At 35.5% G+C, this 11,370-nt stretch overlaps 2 non-coding genes across 2 annotated transcripts; both read left to right on the top strand.

Moving 5' to 3' along the window:
• The first annotated feature begins 9,858 nt into the window (after positions 1 to 9,858).
• Positions 9,859 to 9,931, top strand: Trnar-ucg. The gene has a single exon. It is a non-coding gene; the product is annotated as a tRNA-Arg (tRNA).
• A 712-nt stretch (positions 9,932 to 10,643) lies between these two features.
• Positions 10,644 to 10,716, top strand: Trnar-ucg. The gene has a single exon. It is a non-coding gene; the product is annotated as a tRNA-Arg (tRNA).
• The last annotated feature ends 654 nt before the right edge of the window (positions 10,717 to 11,370 follow it).

The raw sequence follows: 11,370 nt of genomic DNA, 5'->3' as shown, positions 1-11,370 counted from the left end.
AGAATTTTTTTGCCACCAGCGGCCTAGTGGGAAAAAATTAAATAGTCATAGACCATTATTAGTTCAACATCACAATCAAGGAACGGCCATAATAGGCCATTCACCCACTAGAAATAACAGCCAAAAGCTTCAACCGCAAAATAACATCAATTCCGTAAACCAGAGAAAATTAAAAAACATTTACCCTGTAATTTCTTATACGATGCACCGTTTCATCTACTGTTTAATGGTAAACTAACCTGATTAAATTAAATCAAGCCAATCTACCATAGGCCCTTAGAATCATCAGTAAGAAATAGCCAAGTCGGAACAGATATTTTTCACGAGGCATTTCCGTCCCTGCCTCGGCAATATCTGACCTAAAATTTTCAAATCATCGCACTCGCGCCAATTTATCGGCAGCCAATAAATATAAGCCGCAATTCCATTACGGAATTAACCAGAAAATTCATAATTAATCAATATAGTTGGCAAAAAATTTTGTAGAATTTTTTGGCACCCGCGGCCCTAGTGGGAAAAAATTAAATAGTCATAGACCATTATTAAGTTCAACATCACAATCAAGGAACGGCCATAATAGGCCATTCACCCACTAGAAATAACAGCCAAAAGCTTCAACCGCAAAATAACATCAATTCCGTAAACCAGGAGAAAATTAAAAAACATTTACCCTGTAATTTCTTATACGATGCACCGTTTCATCCACTGTTTAATGGTAAACTAACCTGATTAAATTAAATCAAGCCAATCTACCATAGGCCCTTAGAATCATCAGTAAGAAATAGCCAAGTCGGAACAGATATTTTTCACGAGGCATTTCCGTCCCTGCCTCGGCAATATCTGACCTAAAATTTTCAAATCATCGCACTCGCGCCAAATTTATCGGCAGCCAATAAATATAAGCCGCCGATTCCATTAGGGAATTAACCAAAAATTCATAATTAATCAATATAGGGTGGCAAAAAATTTTGTAGAATTTTTTTGCCACCAGCGGCCTAGTGGGAAAAAATTAAATAGTCATAGACCATTATTAATTCAACATCACAATCAAGGAACGGCCATAATAGGCCATTCACCCACTAGAAATAACAGCCAAAAGCTTCAACCGCAAAATAACATCAATTCCGTAAACCAGGAGAAAATTAAAAAACATTTACCCTGTAATTTCTTATACGATGCACCGTTTCATCATCTACTGTTTAATGGTAAACTAACCTGATTAAATTAAATCAAGCCAATCTACCATAGCCCTTAGAATCATCAGTAAGAAATAGCCAAGTCGGAACAGATATTTTTCACGAGGCATTTCCGTCCCTGCCTCGGCAATATCTGACCTAAAATTTTCAAATCATCGCACTCGCGCCAAATTTATCGGCAGCCAATAAATATAAGACGCAATTTCCATTACGGAATTAACCAGAAAATTCATAATTAATCATATAGGGTGGCAAAAAATTTTGTAGAATTTTTTTGCCACCAGCGGCCTAGTGGGAAAAAATTAAATAGTCATAGACCATTATTAAGTTCAATATCACAATCAAGGAACGGCCATAATAGGCCATTCACCCTAGAAATAACAGCCAAAGCTTCAACCGCAAAATAACATCAATTCCGTAAACCAGGAGAAAATTAAAAAACATTTACCCTGTAATTTCTTATACGATGCACCGTTTCATCTACTGTTTAATGGTAAACTAACCTGATTAAATTAGATCAAGCCAATCTACCGTAGGCCCTTAGAATCATCAGTAAGAAATAGCCAAGTCGGAACAGATATTTTTCACGAGGCATTTCCGTCCCTACCTCGGCAATATCTGACCTAAAATTTTCAAATCATCGCACTCGCGCCAAATTTATCGGCAGCCAATAAATATAAGCCGCCGATTCCATTACGGAATTAACCAGAAAATTCATAATTAATCAATATAGGGTGGCAAAAAATTTTGTAGAATTTTTTTTGCCACCAGCGGCCTAGTGGGCAAAAATTAATAGTCATAGACCATTATTAAGTTCAACATCACAATCAAGGAACGGCCATAATAGGCCATTCACCCACTAGAAATAACAGCCAAAAGCTTCAACCGCAAAATAACATCAATTCCGTAAACCAGGAGAAAATTAAAAAACATTTACCCTGTAATTTCTTATACGATGCACCGTTTCATCTACTGTTTAATGGTAAACTAACCTGATTAAATTAAATCAAGCCAATCTACCATAGGCCCTTAGAATCATCAGTAAGAAATAGCCAAGTCGGAACAGATATTTTTCACGAGGCATTTCCGTCCCTGCCTCGGCAATATCTGACCTAAAATTTTCAAATCATCGCACTCGCGCCAAATTTATCGGCAGCCAATAAATATAAGCCGCCGATTCCATTACGGAATTAACCAGAAAATTCATAATTAATCAATATAGGGTGGCAAAAAATTTTGTAGAATTTTTTTGCCACCAGCGGCCTAGTGGGAAAAAATTAAATAGTCATAGACCATTATTAAGTTCAACATCACAATCAAGGAACGGCCATAATAGGCCATTCACCCACTAGAAATAACAGCACCAAAAGCTTCAACCGCAAAATAACATCAATTCCGTAAACCAGGAGAAAATTAAAAAACATTTACCCTGTAATTTCTTATACGATGCACCGTTTCATCTACTGTTTAATGGTAAACTAACCTGATTAAATTAATCAAGCCAATCTACATAGGCCCTTAGAATCATCAGTAAGAAATAGCCAAGTCGGAACAGATATTTTCACGAGGCATTTCCGTCCCTGCCTCGGCAATATCTGACCTAAAATTTTCAAATCATCGCACTCGCGCCAAATTTATCGGCAGCCAATAAATATAAGCCGCCGATTCCATTACGGAATTAACCAGAAAATTCATAATTAATCAATATAGGGTGGCAAAAAATTTTGTAGAATTTTTTTGCCACCAGCGGCCTAGTGGGAAAAAATTAAATAGTCATAGACCATTATTAAGTTCAACATCACAATCAAGGAACGGCCATAATAGGCCATTCACCCACTAGAAATAACAGCCAAAAGCTTCAACCGCAAAATAACATCAATTCCGTAAACCAGGAAAATTAAAAAACATTTACCCTGTAATTTCTTATACGATGCACCGTTTCATCTACTGTTTAATGGTAAACTAACCTGATTAAATTAAATCAAGCCAATCTACCATAGGCCCTTAGAATCATCAGTAAGAAATAGCCAAGTCGGAACAGATATTTTTCACGAGGCATTTCCGTCCCTGCCTCGGCAATATCTGACCTAAAATTTTCAAATCATCGCACTCGCGCCAAATTTATCGGCAGCCAATAAATATAAGCCGCCGATTCCATTACGAATTAACCAGAAAATTCATAATAATCAATATAGGGTGGCAAAAAATTTTGTAGAATTTTTTTGCCACCAGCGGCCTAGTGGGAAAAAATTAATAGTCATAGACCATTATTAAGTTCAACATCACAATCAAGGAACGGCCATAATAGGCCATTCACCCACTAGAAATAACAGCCAAAAGCTTCAACCGCAAAATAACATCAATTCCGTAAACCAGGAGAAAATTAAAAAACATTTACCCTGTAATTTCTTACGATGCACCGTTTCATCTACTGTTTAATGGTAAACTAACCTGATTAAATTAAATCAAGCCAATCTACCATAGGCCCTTAGAATCATCAGTAAGAAATAGCCAAGTCGGAACAGATATTGTCACGAGGCATTTCCGTCCCTGCCTCGGCAATATCTGACCTAAAATTTTCAAATCATCGCACTCGCGCCAAATTTATCGGCAGCCAATAAATATAAGCCGCCGATTCCATTACGGAATTAACCAGAAAATTCATAATTAATCAATATAGGGTGGCAAAAAATTTTGTAGAATTTTTTTGCCACCAGCGGCCTAGTGGGAAAAAATTAAATAGTCATAGACCATTATTAAGTTCAACATCACAATCAAGGAACGGCCATAATAGGCCATTCACCCACTAGAAATAACAGCCAAAAGCTTCAACCGCAAAATAACATCAATTCCGTAAACCAGGAGAAAATTAAAAAACATTTACCCTGTAATTTCTTATACGATGCACCGTTTCATCTACTGTTTAATGGTAAACTAACCTGATTAAATTAAATCAAGCCAATCTACCATAGGCCCTTAGAATCATCAGTAAGAAATAGCCAAGTGGAACAGATATTTTTCACGAGGCATTTCCGTCCCTGCCTCGGCAATATCTGACCTAAAATTTTCAAATCATCGCACTCGCGCCAAATTTATCGGCAGCCAATATATAAGCCGCAATTTCCATTACGGAATTAACCAGAAAATTCATAATTAATCAATATAGGGTGGCAAAAAATTTTGTAGAATTTTTTTGCCACCAAGCGGCCTAGTGGGAAAAAATTAAATAGTCATAGACCATTATTAAGTTCAACATCACAATCAAGGAACGGCCATAATAGGCCATTCACCCACTAGAAATAACAGCCAAAAGCTTCAACCGCAAAATAACATCAATTCCGTAAACCAGGAGAAAATTAAAAAACATTTACCCTGTAATTTCTTATACGATGCACCGTTTCATCTACTGTTTAATGGTAAACTAACCTGATTAAATTAAATCAAGCCAATCTACCATAGGCCCTTAGAATCATCAGTAAGAAATAGCCAAGTCGGAACAGATATTTTTCACGAGGCATTTCCGTCCCTGCCTCGGCAATATCTGACCTAAAATTTTCAAATCATCGCACTCGCGCCAAATTTATCGGCAGCCAATAAATATAAGCCGCAATTTCCATTACGGAATTAACCAGAAAATTCATAATTAATCAATATAGGGTGGCAAAAAATTTTGTAGAATTTTTTTGCCACCAGCGGCCTAGTGGGAAAAAATTAAATAGTCATAGACCATTATTAAGTTCAATATCACAATCAAGGAACGGCCATAATAGGCCATTCACCCACTAGAAATAACAGCCAAAATCTTCAACCGCAAAATAACATCAATTCCGTAAACCAGGAGAAAATTAAAAAACATTTACCCTGTAATTTCTTATACGATGCACCGTTTCATCTACTGTTTAATGGTAAACTAACCTGATTAAATTAAATCAAGCCAATCTACCATAGGCCCTTAGAATCATCAGTAAGAAATAGCCAAGTCGGAACAGATATTTTTCACGAGGCATTTCCGTCCCTGCCTCGGCAATATCTGACCTAAAATTTTCAAATCATCGCACTCGCGCCAAATTTATCGGCAGCCAATAAATATAAGCCGCAATTTCCATTACGGAATTAACCAGAAAATTCATAATTAATCAATATAGGTGGCAAAAAATTTTGTAGAATTTTTTGCCACCAGCGGCCTAGTGGGAAAAAATTAAATAGTCATAGACCATTATTAAGTTCAATATCACAATCAAGGAACGGCCATAATAGGCCATTCACCCACTAGAAATAACAGCCAAAGCTTCAACCGCAAAATAAATCAATTCCGTAAACCAGAGAAAATTAAAAAACATTTACCCTGTAATTTCTTATACGATGCACCGTTTCATCTACTGTTTAATGGTAAACTAACCTGATTAAATTAAATCAAGCCAATCTACCATAGGCCCTTAGAATCATCAGTAAGAAATAGCAGTCGGAACAGATATTTTTCACGAGGCATTTCCGTCCCTGCCTCGGCAATATCTGACCTAAATTTTCAAATCATCGCACTCGCGCCAAATTTATCGGCAGCCAATAAATATAAGCCGCCGATTCCATTACGGAATTAACCAGAAAATTCATAATTAATCATATAGGTGCCAAAAAATTTTGTAGAATTTTTTTGCCACCAGCGCCTAGTGGGAAAAAATTAAATAGTCATAGACCATTATTAAGTTCAACATCACAATCAAGGAACGGCCATAATAGGCCATTCACCCACTAGAAATAACAGCCAAAAGCTTCAACCGCAAAATAACATCAATTCCGTAAACCAGGAGAAAATTAAAAAAAAATTTACCCTGTAATTTCTTATACGATGCACCGTTTCCATCTACTGTTTAATGGTAAACTAACCTGATTAAATTAAATCAAGCCAATCTACCATAGGCCCTTAGAATCATCAGTAAGAAATAGCCAAGTCGGAACAGATATTTTTCACGAGGCATTTCCGTCCCTGCCTCGGCAATATCTGACCTAAAATTTTCAAATCATCGCACTCGCGCCAAATTTATCGGCAGCCAATAATATAAGCCGCCGATTCCATTACGGAATTAACCAGAAAATTCATAATTAATCAATATAGGGTGGCAAAAATTTTGTAGAATTTTTTTGCCACCAGCGGCCTAGTGGGAAAAAATTAAATAGTCATAGACCATTATTAAGTTCAACATCACAATCAAGAACGGCCATAATAGGCCATTCACCCACTAGAAATAATAGCCAAAAGCTTCAACCGCAAAATAACATCAATTCCGTAAACCAGGAGAAAATTAAAAAACATTTACCCTGTATTTCTTATACGATGCACCGTTTCATCTACTGTTTAATGGTAAACTACCTGATTAAATTAAATCAAGCCAATCTACCATAGGCCTTAGAAATCATCAGTAAGAAATAGCCAAGTCGGAACAGATATTTTTCACGAGGCATTTCCGTCCCTGCCTCGGCAATATCTGACCTAAAATTTTCAAATCATCGCACTCGCGCCAAATTTATCGGCAGCCAATAAATATAAGCCGCCGATTCCATTACGGAATTAACCAGAAAATTCATAATTAATCAATATAGGGTGGCAAAAAATTTTGTAGAATTTTTTTGCCACCAGCGGCCTAGTGGGAAAAAATTAAATAGTCATAGACCATTATTAAGTTCAACATCACAATCAAGGAACGGCCATAATAGGCCATTTACCCACTATATATATATATATTATATATATATATATATTATATATATATATATATATATATATGTATATATATATATGTGTGTATATGTATGTATGTATATGTATATGCGTATGTGTATGTATTTGTATGTGTATGCAGGCGCGTATATATATGTTTGTATATGTATACGTGTGGGTGTGTGTATGTGTATAAATGTATGTATGTATGGATGTATGGATGTATGTATGTATGTATACGTAGATATGTGTATGTGTGTATATGTATGTATGTGTATGTGTGTATATATATTATATGTGTATATATGTATATATATGTATATATATATATATATGTGTGTATATATGTGTGAATATGTATATATATATATGTGTATACATGTATGTATTTGTATGTAGGTGTATATGTATGTGTGTGTATTTATATTTATTGGTGTATATGTATAGACTAGCCTTCTAAGAGTGTAGACATGAATCGGTAGGTATGCGTACGTATGCGTATATACGTGAATATATGTAGATGTAAGTATGTATGAATATAACGCGTGGGAGCGTGTATGTGTATAAGTGTACGAATGAGTGAGTGTACGTGCTAAAGAGTGTGCGTGAGTGAATGAGTGCTTGTTTTCCAGTAGACAGATAAATGTACTGGCTGTCATAGCCAAGATGTTTGCGACCAGCGGTCAAAGATAACAAAAGTAATAAATGAAGATAATAAAATTAAAATTAGGGAATGGGTCTGTATTTGTATGTGTATATATATGTGTGCATGTGTAGGTATGCATAAGTACACATATGTATATATATATATATATATATATATATATATATATATATATATATATATATATATATATATATATGTATGTATATGTATGTGTGTGTATATATGTGTGTATGTGTATATATATATATATGTGTGTATATAGGGACTAGTGTGCTGTGTGTGCATGTGTGTGTGTGGATATGTGTGTGTATGCGTGTATGTGAGTATGTGTGTGTATGTGTATATATATTTTTCTGTGTGTATATGTATGTGTGGTCGTGTGTGTATATATACATGTGTGTATACGTGTATGCATGTGAGTGTGTGTATGTATACATATATGTGTATGTGTAGATATGTATATGTATGTGTAAGTGTATATATATGTATATGTGTGTGTGTATGTATGTGTATGTATATGTATATATGTTTGTATGTGTGTGTATATATGTATACATATGTGCATAGGTATAAGTGAGAATCTCCTTATTTACCTAAAACTCTATTCCCTTTTTTTTATATATATTTTTATATTTTTTTATTTTTTTATTTTTTTATATTTTTTTATTTTTTTATTTTTTTATTTATTCTTCTATCTAATTTAACACTGACTCCTTGACCACTCCCCCAAGTATGATATTTTGCGCTATGCCTACCCCCAAAAAGTCCCCCACCAACACCCCTTTAAACCTGCCTAAATGTATAAATGCCAATACAATTCTTGTTAACTAGCTTCCTGAAGATTTCTCTTGAATGAAACAGTTCTAGTCCTGTAGAAGCTCCTTCTATATAATAAATTAATTTTACTCTGCAATGTATTGAGTACCTTATTTACTGTGGTTAACCCCGAATCAACCCGGGACCTACATATATATATTATATATATATATATATATATATATATATGGGGACAATTCACAAAAAAAGCAAAAGACAAAGACAGGTGGTGTAGACAACAGCTTTATTAGTTTAACGCTCGGGAAGTGAAAAAGTCTTTAACGTTTCGAACGTACGCTCTCCTACAGAAAGGATAACAGAAAGAAACAAAAAGAGAAAATAAAGAATGTGTAGTGGCTAGTGATGTGTCTATGTGTATGAATGCATATATATATATATATATATATATATATACTGGTGCCTTTGTGTCATTGTGTCTGTTTGTCCTCCGCCATCGCTTAACAACTCGTGTTGGTGCGTTATGTCCCCGTACGCTAGCGGTTCAGTAACATCGAACGATAGAATAAGTACAAAGCTTAAAAATATACCTCTGGTGTCCATTCATTCGGCAAAAAATTCTTCGGCCATCGATGTTCATAATTTTTTTATTATTAGTTTTAAATGCTTACTGGTAATAGGAGAATAGACTGATATATAGACCGGCGGGAAGGAAAGCAGTTATAATAGTTAATTAAACAAACAGACAGATTGTTAGATAGATTCGTTGGTGTGTTTATAGATATATCATTAGATGTGCACGTAGCGACGGATATTAATAAATATACAAATAGATTTGTAAACTTAATGAAACAATGTCTTGAAGATCTATAAATTAAAGTTGCAACAATCGGGTGACCGCGTCGCCTAATGGAGAAGGCGTCTGACTTCGAATCTCGTCGTGGTTTAAAATTTTATTTTTGATATGGTAATATACTATGTGTTAGGTGTAGGACTTTGCTTCTCGACCATATGGTTTGAGATTCAATCCTACAGCACAAAACCTAGTCCGTCTCTGGGCAGCTATAGGAAACGTCTGCCCAAGGTCTACGCACTGGAAATGAACCCAGTGCCAAATAATATATATATATATATATATATATATATATATATATATATATATATATATATATATTATATATATATATATATATATATATAGCCTCGGTCCGAGGCTATAGTAGAAGACACTTGCCCAGTGTCACGCAGTGGGACTGAACCCGGAACTACGTGGTTGTTAAGCAAGCTGCTTACTACACAGGCATTCCTACATATACGAGAGTGCATACGTGTCTGTATGCGCGCGCGTGTCGTGCATGCGTATGCATGTGTGTGTGTGTGTGTGAGTCGCTGGATTTATCTCATGTCTTTAAACTATAAAATTGAAATCGCTGGCACAGTGGAACAGTTTAACATAATAAAACAATATCATAGAAATCTATAAATTAAATGTTATTCCAGCAACTGGCCGCGTGGCCTAATGGATAAGGCGTCTGACTTCGAATCAGAAGATTGCGAGTTCGAGTCTCGTCGTGGTCGAATATATTTTTATATCATAATACAGATTTTTTAGCTGAGTAGTTTGTTTCCTAGCCACACGGTTTTAGGTTCAATTCCGTTGCATAGCACATTGGCAAAGTGCCTTTTATAACTCTTGGATAAACAAATCCTTGAGAGTAAATTTTGGCTGTTGGAAACTGGAAGAAGCCCATTGTATGTGTTTTGAAACCGCATGATACCGATTTCAGTCCCACTGTGAGGCATGTTGTTACTTTAGCCTCGCGTCAATCAAAGCCGTATGAGTGGATTTGGTAGACGGAAACTGAAAGAGACTCGTCGTATATATCTATATATCTATCTATCTGTCTATCTATCTATCTATCTATCTATCTATCTATCTATCTATCTATCTATCTATCTATCTATCTATCTATCTATCTATCTATCTATCTATCTATCTATTTATTCATAAATACATACATACATATATATACATATGCAGACACACACACACACATATATATATATATGTATGTATATACATATAAATATATATATATATTATATATATATATATATATATATATATATATATATATAATATATATATATATATATATATATAAGCATATCTAGACACACACACAAATATATATATACACATATATATAAATCGCAGGCACAGGGGAAAGGTTTAACGTAATGGAACAATGTCTTGAAGATCTATAATTTAAAGGTTGTCCAAAGAGGTGGCCGCGTGGCCTAATGGATAAGGCGTCTGACTTCGAATCAGAAAATTGCGAGTTCGAGTCTCGTCGTGGTCGAAAATTATTATTTTTATGTCGCAATATACTCTGTGTGGTTGAGAGGGAAAATTCTCAACTTCTCACATGGTTTTATGTTCAAACCCACAACACAGCGCTTTAGCCAAGTATCTTTTATAGCATTAGGATAACCAAATCCTTGTGAGGGAATCTGGCCAACGGAAACTGAAAGAAACCCATTGTGAGATTGGGTGTGAATATTTTCACAGGGGCAGGCGTGGCTGTGTGGTAAGAACGCGGCGTCTGTTCAGACCCACTGCGTGGAATCTTGGGCATAGGTTTTCTATAGTCTCGGGTTAAGAAAAGTTTTATGAGTGGAATTGAAAGAAGCCTGTCCTTAAACACGCACACACACACATATATAAATCGCAGGCACGGTGGAAATGTATAACTTAATGGCAGAATGTCTTGAAGTTCTATAAATTAAAATGTGTGTCAGCCTAATGGATAAGGCGCCTGACTTCGAATCAGAAGATTGCGAGTTCGAGTCTCGTCGTGGTTGACATTTGTTATTTTCATGTCGTAATATACGTTGCGTGGTTGAGAAGCTTCTTTCCCAACTACATGCTTTTAGGTTCAGTCCTATTGCGCGGCACCTTGAGCAGTGTTATCTACTATAGCCTCGAGCCGACGAGAGCCCTGTGAGCGGGAGTG

Source organism: Octopus sinensis, linkage group LG3, assembly GCF_006345805.1.
Source record: "Octopus sinensis linkage group LG3, ASM634580v1, whole genome shotgun sequence".
NCBI lineage: Eukaryota > Metazoa > Mollusca > Cephalopoda > Octopoda > Octopodidae > Octopus > Octopus sinensis.
The sequence above is the reverse complement of the archived record's forward strand: the minus strand, read 5'-3'. Positions and strand labels throughout refer to the sequence as shown.